Source organism: Mobula birostris, chromosome 24 (genome assembly GCF_030028105.1).
Source record: "Mobula birostris isolate sMobBir1 chromosome 24, sMobBir1.hap1, whole genome shotgun sequence".
NCBI classification, from domain to species: Eukaryota; Metazoa; Chordata; class Chondrichthyes; order Myliobatiformes; family Myliobatidae; genus Mobula; species Mobula birostris.
Genome location: NC_092393.1, coordinates 43,286,048 through 43,300,685, shown reverse-complemented (window position 1 = coordinate 43,300,685; position 14,638 = coordinate 43,286,048). Strand labels below are relative to the sequence as shown.

Below are 14,638 nucleotides of genomic sequence, written 5' to 3'. Positions count from 1 at the left end.
TTCAAGATGAGGTAATAAACTCGATTGGACATTGCATTTGTAGAAGCCAAAGTGATAGCAGATGTTTGCATCTCTGACTGGAAGTCTGTGACTAGTGGAGTGCCGCAGGGATCACTCCCGGGTCCATTATTGTCTGTCACCAAGATCAACAATCTGGAGACTAATGTGGTTAACTAGATCAGCAAATTTAAAGTTCAAAGTACATTTTATTATCAAAATATGTATAAATTATACAATCTTGAGATTTGTCTGCTTACAGGCAGCCACAAAACAAGAAAAAACCCAACTTAAAAAAGACCAATACCAAATGAGAAGGAAAAAAACAGAATCAAATCATGCAAACCATAAAGTAAGCACCAGCATCCAAAACAAAACTGAGTCCATAAAATGGAAGCCCATCACTAAAATTGTCCAAGCACAGGGATACCCCCCGAACTTGAGCCCAGGCCTCGCTACAGAAATAAACTTTGTGCCGCTTCCAGCCCACACTCAACCTTTCCAAATCAGCACATTTAGATGGATCAAACCTCACTCCCGATTTAGGAGGATGGGCTCCGAAACTGCTCCGCTTCAGCTTTTCTCCACTCTTCATTCCAACCACATTTCCATAGTTTGCAGGTGACACCAAGATTGGGGATGCAGTGGACAGCAAGGAAGACTATTAAAGCTTGCAGTGGGATCTTGACCAGCAGGAATAATGGGCTGAAAAATGGCAGATGGAATTTAATGCAGACAAGTGTGACAAGGTATAGCACATTGGAAGGACCAACCAGGTTATTTCTTACAGAGTAAATACTAGGTAACTGAGGAGTGCAGTAGAACAAAGGGATCTGGGAATACAGGTCTACAATTAATTGAAAGTGACATCAGAGTCGTTAAAAAAGTTTTCAGAGATCAAAGTATCGGGTACACAAATTGTGATGTTATGCTGAAGTTGTATAAAACGATGGTGAGACCTAATTTGGAGTACTGTATGTAATTTTGGTTACCTACTTTCAGGAAAGATGCAAATAAGATTAAGAGAATACAGAAGAAATTTATAAAGATGCTGCTGGGACTGGAGGACCTGAGTTATAAGGAAAAATGAATAGGTTAGAACTTTATTCCTAGAATGCAGGAGATTGAGGGGAGATTTGATTGAAGTACACAAAATTCTTAGGGGTATAGATAGGGTAAATGCAAGCAGGCTTTTTCCCACTGATGTTGGGTGAGACTACAACTAGAGATTACAGGTTAAGGGTGAAAAGTGAAATGTTTAAGAACACATGGGGAAACATCTTCACTCAAAGGGTGGAATGAGCTGCCAGTGCAAATGGTGGATGTGATTTTGATTTCAATGTTTAACAGAAGTTTAGATAGGTACATGGATGGGAGGGGTATGGAAGGTTTGGTCTGGGTGCAGGTCGATGGGATTAGTCAGTTTAAATGGGGTTCAGTATGAACTGGGTGGGCTGAAGGGCCCGTTTCCTGTGCTGCAGTTTTCTAGTTTTCTTTGACTCTAGTGCTGTCACCTCACAGTTCCAACAACCTGGATTCAGTCCTGACTTCATATACCCAGAATTATCATATTCTTTCAAAGGATTTCCTTGGGTTATTCCAGTTTTCTCCCACATCCAAAAGATGTGCTAGTATGTAGGTAAAATGTTCTTCTAGTATCAATATTGTTCTAATCACTCTTCATACAAAGCAGCACATCTTTCCCAAAGGGGCTTCTCACTCACAATCTGAAGTTTTAAATGTAAAACTTATGTTTAAAGAGCACACTACCTGAAACACAGAATCAAAAAAACACTGGAAGCCCACATGTAAGGTCATGACTTAAAATGATGGCTTACATCTTTTGCCTCCATTAATGCTATTTGACCTGATTCTTCAAGCAATGTTTTTGTCATAGATAGTCTTTCTGAAAAAAGCTCAATTTCATCAAGATTATTGACCCCACCAAACCCACTCCCTTCATTAACATCTTGCACTCTGCCTTTTCCTTTACAAAGCTTGAGATAAGGGCACAGCTGAACAGATCAACAGCTGCAAAGAACCAACAAACACAGGACCACAGTTTTATATCTGAGGAGCTTATGAAATTTTTTCATCCATCAATGATTTCAATCTCACTAGATTTCTCAGCCCTCATAGCCTTCCTTATTTTTCATTTCCTGTGTAGGTTCTTTGACTGATTTTCTTACTCAATAAAAATTTGTCATTCAATTTCGAACTTCCTTATCGTTCATATTTAAACAAGAAAAAAATATTCCTATGAAATCTGTTAACTTTTACTTGAGGCATTCCTACTCCCACACTGGATTATTTGTGAACAACGTATTTTCAGTTGTAATCAATAATTTCAGATATTGGTATATTTTATAACTGAAAGCATTACTGAAAATCTTTTAAGTATCTTGTTTACCTGTGATTTTAGATTTACAGATGCTAGCTACCAAATGAACCACAACAACGAATGTCGTTACCGAAATCAAAACGAGCGTTTATGCAAGTGGAGAAGAGTTCTCGATGTTAGAGGTGGGTGATAATTTTCCATTTTTATGGGGTGTATAACTTAGGCTTGAAAAACCCAACAGGTTTGGCACCATCGTGGGAAGAGAATTAACGCTTGAGATCCAAGCCAGTGGCGAAGGTTCTCGGCCTCGTTTCTCTTTCCAATGGATATTATTACCTCTCCTGCTGGGTGTTTCTTGCACTTTCTGAGTTCGTAACTAATAAGTCCGGTATATCGCGAAACTAAAAAGATAAAAACTCGACAAATTAAAACAGCATTTTTCTTCTGCACCACTTTCAGGCTACTAGCGACCCATTTTAAATCAAACCTATTGTTCATAATTTAGCTGATAATAAATTTATCTGAAAAACCTATTCTTAATAGCATCTAAGACTTTCGATACTCCTTCCCTTCAGCAGGAAACTATGACCACAGCATGACTTCACCAGGTGCTACATTAACCTTATGCACTTAAATAAAATAAAATTTATTACCTCAGCGCTCCACAAGTCGCCACCTTTGCAGGGGTTTCGCCTGGCGGTCTTCGAAACGAGAAGAGCGCCTCAGCCAGGCTCCATTACGGCGTTAACGCCACCGCCCGATCAAACGACGACGAGCGGCGCGTCATCGGCCGGTAACCGCCAATGAGCGCGGAGCACGAGCGGGAGGCGGGAGGGGGCGGTAACGCGCGCCGCCAGCTCCAAGCCCACAAGATGGAGGGGTGCGGATGTGCGTAATGGGGACTGTGGGCTGTTTTCTCCCCGAATTGAACGTTATTTGTCTTTGTGGATTCGATGCTATCCGATTTTGAGTCACCTTAGATAGGTCGATTCATTGGCCGAGTTTGCAGTAGGTTTTTTTTTTGAAGGATAGATAAAAGTTATAAACGGATAGTGCAGAGCTAAAGCCTAACAGTCTACCAAGTCAGCTAATTGTAGCAATATGCATAATTAACTGCATTTTGTAGATTTACAAGATAATACAACGGTTGTCAATGAGCACCTTATTCTAAAAACAAACAGTATAGCTTACTGTCGGATCAGATAATCATCCCTCTTAGATGTAACCCAGATTTCCTGCCTCTATCTTACCTACCCCTTTCATAATTTTATATGTTTCTATAAGATCTCCTCTCATTCTTCTGAATTCCAGTGAATACAGTCCCAGGCAACCCAATCTCTCCTCATAGTCTAATCCCCTCATCTCTGGAATTAATCTGGTGAACCTCCTCTGCACCACCTCCAAAGCCAGTATATCCTTCCTCAAGTAAGGAGACCAAAACTCCAGTTGCAGCATAACCTCCTTGCTCTTAAATTCAATCCCTCTAGCAATGAAGGCCAACATTGCATTTGCCGCCTTGATAGCCTGCTGCAGCTGCAAACCAACCTTTTGTGATTCATGCACAAGCACTCCCCAGTCCCTCTGTACAGCAGCATGCTGAAATTTTTTACCATTTAAATAATAATGTAGTCTTCCATTTTTCCTTCCAAAGTGGATGACCTCGCATTTACCAACATTGTACTCCATCTGCCAGACCTTTGCCCACTCACTTAACCTATCTTTATCTCTCTGCAGACTCTCCGTATCTTCTGCACAATTTGCTTTTCCACTTAATTTTGTATCATCAACAAACTTAGACATACTACACTCGGTCCCCTCTTCCAGATTGTTAATGTATATTATGAACATTTGCAGGCTTAGCACTGACCCCTGTGACACACCACACAGCACTGATTGCCAACCAGAGAAACACCCATGTATCCCAACTCTCTGCTTTCTATTAATTAACCAATCCTCTATCCATGCTAATATAGCACCCCAACTCTATGCATCCTTATCTTATGGCTAAGTCTTTTATGCGGCACCTTATTGAATGCTTTCTGGAAATCCAAGTAAATAACTTACTTCTGTTCCCCTCTATCCACTGCGCTCATTATATCCTCAAAGAACTCCAGTAAGTTGTCAAACTGGATCTGCCTCTGCTGAATCCATGCAGTGTCTGCCTGATGGATCCATTTCTTTCCAGATGCCGCCCCATTTCTTCTTTAATTTGTTATGTTATTTGTCAAGTAGGTTGCCGTGCACAATCCTGATTTGATGGAGACAGACGTGAGAGCATGGAGGAACATCTGGTGAAACTTCTGAAATGCCTGCTTCGCTGCTGCTGCTACTGTGTGGTCCAGAATCTCTGGAGGAGAAGGCCCCAAGTCCTTGGCTTGCTTGTTGCTTGGCGGCCATGGCGGGGTCAAAGCTTTCGGCAGAGGATGGTGCTCAGAGAGACTGTGTCAGAGGCTCGAAGTTTTTGGACGGACTCAGAGTCCACCGCGGTTGGGTGCTTCCAATGGTGCTGCATCGGCAAGTTTGCGGCGCTTGGAAGTTCATGGCAGGGAGAGTTTCTCCCTTCTACCGTCTGCGTGAGCCTCCACTATAACTTCTGCCATTTCTTTCAGTACCCTGGGATGCATTCCATCAGGATCAGGGGACTTGTCTATCTTCAGGGCCACAAGTTTGCTCAGCACTACCTCTTTAGTGATAGATATTGTATTGAGGTCCTCACCTCCCATCGCATCCATCTCTCTTTGGCATGTTAGACGTGTCCTCCACCATGAAGACCGACCTCTGCCATTTCCTCATTACCCAATACAATTCCCCTTTCTCATCCTCCAAGGTACCTACATTCACTTTAGCCACCCTTTTCTGCTTATATAAAAACTTTTACTATCCGTTTTTATATTTTGTGCTAGTTTATTTTCATAATCTATCTTCCCTTTCTTTATTGCTCACTTAGTGGTTCTTTGTTGCTTTTTAAAGTTTTCCTAATCTTCCAGTTTACCACTACTCTTGGTGACTTTGTATGCACAAGCTTTTAGTTTGATGTCTTCTTTTATTTCCTTAGTTATCCAAGGCTGGCTCTCCCCACCCTTATGGTCCTTGCTTTTAACTGGAATATACTTTTGTTGTGAATTGTGAAAAATCTCTTTGAAAGTCTTCCACTGTTCCTCAACTGTCCCACCATATAGCCCGTGTTCCCAGTCTACACGAGCCAAATCCTCCCTCATCCCATTGTAGTCTCCATTGTTTAGGCATAACACACTGGTTTAAATTGAACTATTGCACCCTCCATTTGTATGAGAAACTCAGTCATATTGCGGTCACTCTTTTCAGGAGGATCCCTAACTACAAGATCACTGATTTTACCTGTCTCATTGCTCAGGACCAGATCTAAGATAGCACACTCCCTTGTAGGTTCAGTAACATGCTGTTCAAGAAAGCCATTACAGGCTTGTCAGGTTACATGTTGGAATGTTATCACTAGTGGGGGTGTTCGAATGAAGGGATATAACTACAAGATAAAGGGTCAGTCATTTAAAAATCAGGGCACATGGAAATTCCTTCTAATAAATAAAAGCTGGTGTATCTCTGGAATTCTCTGCCCCAGTACGTGGTGGAAGCTGGATCATTAGAAATATTTTAAACTGTGGTACATGAATATTTTATAGATTAAGGAACAGAGAAGTTTGGAGAAATAACTCAAGAGTTGAAGCCAGCATAGCTCAGCTATGACATTAAATAGTGGAAAGGCTTTAATGGCCTTATGTTCTTATCCTGCATTGAATTTCTGGGTAGTATATGGTGACATATATGTACCTTAATAAATTCACTTCGAACAACATAGCCAAAGGGCCAGTATTGTACTGTTCTGTGTTCTATTGTAGTATGTGGGAGCTGATGAAAATTAATGGGATCCACAATAACGTGTTCAGTCTGTAGCTCATAGTTAATGAGTTGAACTTTGTGACTTGGATAACATAACATACAAAAATAGAAGCAGGATAAGGACATCAGACCATTGAAGCCCTTCCACCATTTAATGTCGCGGCTGACCTTGTGAGCATTTACAATAAATATAAAGAAACACAATAGAATCAACTAAAAAAACTGCAATGATGGACAAACAACCAATGAGCAAAAGACATAGTTAAAACACAAAATGAAAAAACGAAATAAAAAGTAAATGAGTAATAAATATCAAGAACAGGAGTTCATAGGTTGTGGAATCAGTTCTGTGTTGGAGTGAGTGAAGTTATCCACTCTGGTTTAGGAGCCTGAAAGTTTATACCTGTTCCTGAACCTGGTGGTGTGGGATCCAAAGGCCCTGTATCCCCTTTTGGCAGCAGCAAAAGGACAGCATGGCCTGGTTGGTGGGGTCCTTGATGGATGCTGTCCAGCGACAGCATTCCTTGCAAATGAGGTGACTTTTAACCGATTCTTAAGGTCAGCCTAATCGTTCTCTTCCCCATAATCTTCCAATTTTCTTTCATCCATGTGCCGGCATCTTTTAATTGTCCCTAATGTTTCTACATACCTCTTCTACCACCCCTGACAGCACATTCCATGCATATACCTCTCTTGTAAAAGAAAAAAATCCTGACAAACCTCCTATAGTTTCTTCCAATTACCTTAAAATGATACCCCCTTGTATTAGCCATTTCCAGCCTGGAAAAAAGTCTTTGGCTGTCCAGTCCATCTATGCTTCTTATCATCTTGTACCCCTCTATCAAGTCACCTCTCATACTCCTTCACTCCAAAGAGAAAAGCCTCAACTCTCTCAACCCATCCTCATACAGCATCCTCTCTAATCCAGGGTGCATTTCTGAAAAATCTCTGCACCTCCCCAACACCTCCTACCCTTCCTAAGGTGATGAGAACTGAACACAATAGTCCCAAGGGTGGTCTAACCAGTTTTATAGAGCTGCAACATTACCTCGTGGTTCTTGAACTCGATTTCCCAAGTAATGAAGGCTAAAACTCCATGATTCTTGACTACCCTATCAACTAATACAACAGCTTTGAGGAGCTATGAATTTGGATCCCAGGTTCCATCTGTTCTTCCACAGTACTAAGAATCCTACAATAAGCTTGTACTCTTTCTTCAAGATCAACCTTCCAAATGCATCACTTCACTTTTCCAGATTAAGCTCCATCTGCCAATTCTCAGACCAGCATCCTATTAATATTGTGTTGTAACCTATAACAACCTTCTACATTATCCATAACACCACCAACCTTTATGTCATCTGAAAACTTACTAACCCACCATTTCACTTTCTTGGCCAAGTCATTTATATACATCACAAAGAGCAGGAGTCCTAAAAGATCTTTGCAGAACACCACTGGTAATTAACCTCCAGCCAAAATTCACTCCATCTACAATCACCCTCTGGCTTCTATGGGCAAGCCAGTTCGGTATCTACACAAGAAGTTTCCAGAGATCTCATACTTCCTGATTTTCTGAATAAGCCTATCATGGTGAACTTTATTAAACACCTTACTAAAACCTATAAACACCACATCACTTTACTTTCATCAATTTGCTTTATCACTTCCTCGAAATATAGAAATAGTACAGATTTGTGAGGGGGATGACCTAGCCCCTTAAAAATATGCTTCTCTAAAATGCTTGTAAAACCTGTCTCCAAGAATTCTTTCCAATAGTTTGCCCAGCACTGATGGAAGACTCACTGGTCTATAATTCCAGGGTTATCCCTATTACCTTTCATGAACAAATCAATAGCATTGCAACTCTCCTGTCTTGAGGCCTCATGTGGCCGGCAAGGACAATAAGCTAATCACCAAAGACACAGCAATCTCTCCACTTGCTTCTCATAGTATCCTGAGGTATCACTTATCTGGTATGGGGACTTAATATTTTTATGTTTTTTTTCCAAAATATGAGTTCCAGCACATGTTCTTTGTTAACACCAATGTGTTCCAGCATATTAGTTTGTTCTATGCTGTGTAACATTTGTCAAGGTCTCTCACTGGTGAATACAGAAGCAAAGCATCAATAAGGACGTACCCAACTGCCTCCTCGTCCTACTCCAAAGTCCATGTTTCCTCTTAACTGATCGATCATAACCACATTCCAGTCATTCTTGTGTTTTATATATATGAAGACCAGCATGGGGTGTTTTTTGATCCCACTTGCCAAGGACTTGTCATGTCTCCATCTAACTCTAAAATACTTGTAAAACCTGTCTCCATTCTTCAGATCCTTCCTGGCTACCTTATAACTCAAGAGCCCTGTCTGATCCTTGCTTCTTAAACCTTAAGTATGCTTCCTTCTTCCTCCTAACAAGCTGTTACATTTCTTTTGTCAATCATGTTTACTTCACTCTGCCATCCTTTCCCTGCCTGAATGGAACAAACCTATCCAGAACGCCATGCAATTGCTTCCTAAAACAACACCAAATTTCCGCTGTGCTTTTCTGAGTAAATCGATTCCCAATTTAGGCTTCCAAGTTCCTGCCAAACAGCATAATTTTCTCTCCCAGAATTAATTACTTTCCCGTACTGTCTGCACCTATCCACCTCCAAAGCTATGGTAAAAGTCAGGAGTTGTGGTCACTGCCTCCAAAATGCTCGCGTGCAGAGATCTGTCACCTGACCAGGTTCATTGCCTAGTACCAGATCCAGCATTACCTCTCATCTAATCAGCCTGTCAAAAGTCCTTGGACACACCTAACAAGTTCTGTCTCATCTATACCTTTTGCAACAAAGAGTTATACCAATTAATATTAAGGAATTTGACATCAGCGTTGACAACAAACCTGTTACTTTTGCATTTTTCCAAAATCTGCCTCCTGATCTATTCTCAGAGTCTCTATTGCTATTGGGAACTCTACAGAACACTCCCAGTAGAGAGATTGTTCCCTTCCTGTTTCTGACTTACTCGCAGATTGACTCAGTAGACAATCACTTGATGTCCTCCCATTCTGCAGCTGTGACACTATCCCTGATCAGCAATGCCACTCCCCTACCTCTTTGACTCTCCTCTCTATTGTGAAATATCTAAATCAGTTCTAAATCACAGAACTTCCAATAGCCAAGTCACTGTAATAGCTGCAATGTTGCAGTTCTATGTACTGAACTATGCTCTAAATTCATCACCCTTGTTCCTGATGCTTCTCACATTAAAATACACATTTCAACCCAACCAACTGACTGCATTTATGCCCTATCCACTGCCCATCCTTCCTCAGTCCGTATCTACCTTTACATCAACAGTTCCATCCTCTGATCCCATCACTTTGCCAAACTTGTTTAAATTCTCCCTAACAGCTCTAGCAAACCTGTCCATAAAGATATTGGTTCCCCTCGCATTCAGGTGTAACCTGTCCCTTTAGAGCTCTAATGATCCACAAATCTCAAACCCTGCCACACCCCCACCCCCCCGTATTAATTATTCAGCCACACATTCAACTGTCATATCATCACCTTCACTGGCACGTGGCACAGGCAGCAATCCAGAGATTACTACTCTTAAAGTCCTACTTTTCAGCTTCTTTCCTAGCATTCTATATTCTCCCTTTAGGCCCTCAACCCTTTTCGTACATATGTCATTGGTACCAATACATACATCTTCTGGTTGCTCACCCACCTCTTAAGAATACTGTGGACCCAATCTGAGATGTCCGTGATCCTGACACCTGCCCATCCAAGAATCTCTTTCCCTTCTGTGCCAAGAGCCACACTCATTGTCAGAGACCTGGTTGCTGCGGTTTTCTCTTAGGTTCTCCCCACAATAGCGTGTATCCAAAGCAGTAATTAGGCACATATGCTTGCAGATGCAAATATCTAATCAGCCAATCATATGGCAGCAATTCAATGCATAAAACCATGCTGACATGGTCAAGACATTCAGTTGTAGTTCAGGCCAAATATCAGAATGGAGAAGAAATGTGATCGAAGTGACGTTGACTGTGGAATGATTGTTCATGTCAGACAGGGTGATTTGAGTATTTCAAAAACTGCTTAGCTCCTGGGATTTTCACACAGAAGAGTATCTAGAGTGTGTGAAAAAGAAATGAAAAAAGGCACCCAGTGAATGAAAGTTCTGAAGGCAACAACACCTTGTTAATGAGAGGTGTCAGAGAGGAGTGGCCAGACTGATTCAATTAAACTGACAGGAAGGTGACAGCAACTCAACCATGCATTGTAACAGTGGTGTGCTGAAGAGCATCTCTGAATGCATATTACTTCAAGCTTTGAAGTGGATGGGCTATAGCAGCAGAAGACCGCGAACATACACACTGTGGCCACTTTATTTGGAGTACCTACTAAAGTGGCCACCAAGTGTATTTGTTATTGAGAACAGCCAAAGGGATACCCTGCATCAGCTGCCAATTCCCTTTCCCGCTCCTCTTATCCAGCTACCTGCTTCCTGCAACTCAGGTGTGATTATCTCTTGTCAATCATCTCCTCATTCTCCCCAATAAGCCAAAAGTCCCCCAGCTCCAGTTCCCTTACACAGTCTGTGAGGAGCTGCACTCCTCACAAATTTAGCAATCAGGGGACCAGATCTCCCACATCTCGTATGAGGAGCATTGTTATTCCTCTCCGCATCATGTGACGCACCTTAAAGCAACTTTGCCATTTCTTTAACATTTGTCTTTCTAAAAAAAATACGAGGCTTGACGCTCAACCCAGTATGGATGAAAAGCATGCAAGGAGCCAGCTGGATTCAAACCTGCGACCAGTTGCCTTGAAGTCCAATATGGATGTCTCTACACCACCCCTTGCTAATGGGGAGCACACTGGGCACTGATAAAGAAAGTAAAACTTGATAGAAACTTCAATATGGGCTTGAGCTCTCCTCACCAAAGCCTCTTGAGCCAGAAGCTTCAGTTCCCCATCCTTACTATCCCAGCCCCAAAATGGCTGCTCTGTTTAAACCTAATTTTTTTTTATTGGCCTTTGCCAAGAACCCAATTGCCCAATGATCTCAATCTCCACATTAAGTCTTGGCAAGCCCTGCTCACTTCTGGCCCTAAAATCCACAAGGTCAGTAACTAATATTTTAAATCAAATCTCGTCTTTTGCATTATAGATATTACCAATAGGAAGAATAACTAAAACCTAAAAAAGGGAGGATGCCACTCATGAAATTAGATCAATTACCTCAAATAGACCGAGCTGTTTCAAAGAAAGAAACATGGATGGTAGTTTGCCTCCCAGGTGCCAGGGTCCGGGATGTTTCTGATCACGTCCACGATATCTTGAAGTGGGAAGGAGAACAGCCAGAGGCCATGGTACATATTGGTACCAACTACATAGGTAGGAAAAGGGGGAGGTCCTGAAAGCAGACTACAGGGAGTTAGGAAGGAAATTGAGAAGTAGGACCTCAAAGGTAGTAATCTCGGGATTACTGCCTGTACCACATGACAGTGAGTATAGGAGTAGAATGAGGTGGAAGATAACTGAGTGCCTGAGGGATTGGAGCAGGGGGCAGGGATTCAGATTTCTGGATTATTGGGACCTCTTCTGGGGCAGGTGTAACCTGTACAAAAAGGACGGGTTGCACTTGAATCTGAGGGGGACCAATACCCTGGCGGGGAGGTTTGCAAAGGCTATTGGGGAGAGTTTAAACTAGAATTGCTGGGGGGCGGGTTGGGAATCGAACTGAAGTGACAGAGGCAAGGGAGGTTAGCTGACAAACAGAGAAAGCTTGGAGAAGTGTGAAAGGGAAGATAGGCAGGTGATAGAGAAGGGATGCACTCAGACTGATGGTTTGAGATGTGCCTATTTTCATGTGAGGGGTATTATGAACAAAGCGGATGAGCTTAGATCGTGGATCAGCACTTTGAGCTATGATGTTGTGGCCATTACAGACTTGAATGGTGCAGGGGCAGGAATGGCTATTTCAAGTGCCAGGCTTTAGATGTTTCAGAAAGGACAGGGAGGGAGGCAAAAGAGGTGGGGGTGTGGCACTGTTGATTAGGGATAGTGTCACAGCTGCAGAAAGGAGGAAGTTATGGAAGGGTTTTTTACAGAGTCTCTGTGGGTGGAAGTTAGGAATAGGAAGGGGTCAATAACTATACTGGGTGTCTTTTTTTTATATATATAGACCACCCAATAGTAACAAGGACAATGAGGAGCAGAAAGGGAGACAGATTCTGGAAAGGAGTAAAAAAAACAGGGTTGTTGTGGTGGGAGATTTTAATTTCCCAAATATTGATTGGCATCTCCCTGGAGTGAGGGGTTTAGATGGGGTGGAGTTTGTTAGGTGTGTTCAGGAAGGTTTCTTGACACAATATGTAGGTAAGCCTACAAGAGGAGAGGCTGTACTTGATCTGGTATTGGGAAATGACCCTGATCAGGTGTCAGGTCTCTCAGTGGGAGAGCATTTTGGAGATAGTGATCATAATTCTATCTCCTTTACCATAGCATTGGAGAGGGGTAGGAACAGACAAGTTAGGGAAATGTTTAATTGGAGTAAGGGGAAATACGAGGCTATCAGGCAGGGACTTGGAAGCATAAATTGGAAACAGATGTTCTCAGGGAAACATATGGAAGAAATGTGGCAAATGTTCAGGGGACATTTGCGTTGGGTTCTGCTTAGATACGTTCCAATGAGACAGGGATCAGTTGGTAGGGTACAGGAACTGTGAACAAAGGCTGTTGTAAATCTAGTCACGAAGAGCTTATGAAAGGTTCACCCATCGTGGACATTGGGGGTGTTGTGGATAGTGGGGAGGGCTGTCAGAGGTTACAGCGGGACATTGATAGGATGCAAAACTGGGCTGAGAAGTGGTAGATGGAGTTCAACTCAGATAAGTGTGAGGTGGTTCATTTTGGTAGGTCAAATATGATGGCAAAATATAGTATTAATGGCAAGACTCTTGGCAGCGTGGAGGATCAGAGGGATCTTGGGGTCCAAGTCCATAGGACACGCAAAGCTGCTATGCAGGTTGACTCTGTGGTTAAGAAGGCATATGGTGCATTGGCCTTCATCAGTCACGGGATTGAGTTTAAGAGCCCAGAGGTAATGTTGTAGCTATAAGGACCCAGGTCAGACCCCACTTGGAGTACTATGCTCAATTCTGGTTGCCCCACTACAGGAAGGACATGGAAACCATAGAAAGCGTGCAGAGGAGATTTACAAGGATGTTGCCTGGATTGGGGAGCATGCCTTGAGAATAGGTTGAGTGAACTCGGCCTTTTCTCCTTGGAGCGACGGAGGATGAGAGGTGACCTGATAGAGGTGGACAAGATAATGAGAGGCATTGATCATGTGGGTAGTCGGAGGCTTTCTCCCAGGGCTGAAATGGCTAGCACGAGAAGGCATAGTTTTAAGGTGCTTGGAAGTAGGAACAGAGGAGATGTCAGGGGTAAGTTGTTTTTTTTAAAACGTAGAGAGTGGTGAGTGTATGGAATGGGCTACCGGCGGCCGCAGAAGCGATAGGGTCTTTTAAGAGACTCCTGGATGGATACATGGAGCTCAGAAAAATAGAAGGCTATGGGTATGCCTAGGTAGTTCTAAGGTAAGGACATGTTCGGTACAGCTTTGTGGACCAAAGGGCCCGTATTGTGCTGTAGGTTTTCTATGTTTCTAACACCCCCCCCCACCCCACCATTCACCCCTCACAAGAAAAATTATGCCACACTTGGCTATTTTGCAGCCAAGTGCTGCCAGACTTTTTTTGAAAATTATTTGGAACATAATGCAAACACAATGCCTCATAAAATGTCATTATTGGCAACAGTCCAGATACTGAGGGATTTAACTATCTTTCAGTCATCCTATAAGGTAAAGAATAAATGATGCAATTCCCTGCTCTCTAGCAACATTGTATGGAAGAATTCCCTGTACATATTGGAGACATCAAAAAGTATTTGTTGTAAATTTTAAAATTAATTTTAAAAAACGGATATGATCCTAATTTGAACCAAAGAAACCATGAGAAAAAGGTAAGTAGTTAAGCTGACATATCTGTAGTAGTCATTAATTTTGCCCATGTCATCCTCAGGGGGGCATAATGTCTGTCAGAATAATCAGTTTTCTAAAAGCCACTGGGATTTTTTTGTCTGCACCTGCAAATTTGGTTGACCAATGATTCTGAAGTTAATATTTCTGAAATAACGCAGCTGATTTCCTTAGGTAAAAGTCATGAACTAAGCAGCCTACTCTCCCATGGTTTTCAGTTCTCATAAACCACTAATATCAGCAACTATCCACTATCTTGACAAGAACTTATTCTTTGAAATACAAGTTCCACAAAAGTTAGCACTAACATTATAGTGGACCCTGATCCTGTCCTCAAAAGTTCACTGTTACAATATGTAATTTATAATTGGGAC

The 14,638-nt window shown here is 42.1% G+C and overlaps 2 protein-coding genes across 3 annotated transcripts in view; both read right to left on the bottom strand.

The window, feature by feature from the left end:
- Positions 1 to 3,073, bottom strand: part of arsg (arylsulfatase G) — a 269,510-nt gene extending 266,437 nt beyond the window's left edge. Inside the window, exon 1 of the mRNA XM_072242600.1 lies at positions 2,992 to 3,073. The gene's annotated coding sequence lies outside the window, so the exon portion shown is untranslated. The remainder of the gene's footprint in view (positions 1 to 2,991) is intronic.
- The window catches only part of LOC140187360 (archaemetzincin-2), a 41,896-nt gene extending 38,820 nt beyond the window's left edge, over positions 1 to 3,076 (bottom strand). Inside the window, exons 1-2 of one of the 2 annotated variants that reach the window (XM_072242609.1) lie at positions 2,992 to 3,076; positions 528 to 702 (exon numbers count right to left, since the gene is read on the bottom strand). The gene's annotated coding sequence lies outside the window, so the exon portion shown is untranslated. The remainder of the gene's footprint in view (positions 1 to 527; positions 703 to 2,991) is intronic. The other variant, XM_072242611.1, reaches the window with a different exon arrangement.
- Positions 3,077 to 14,638: the final 11,562 nt, after the last annotated feature.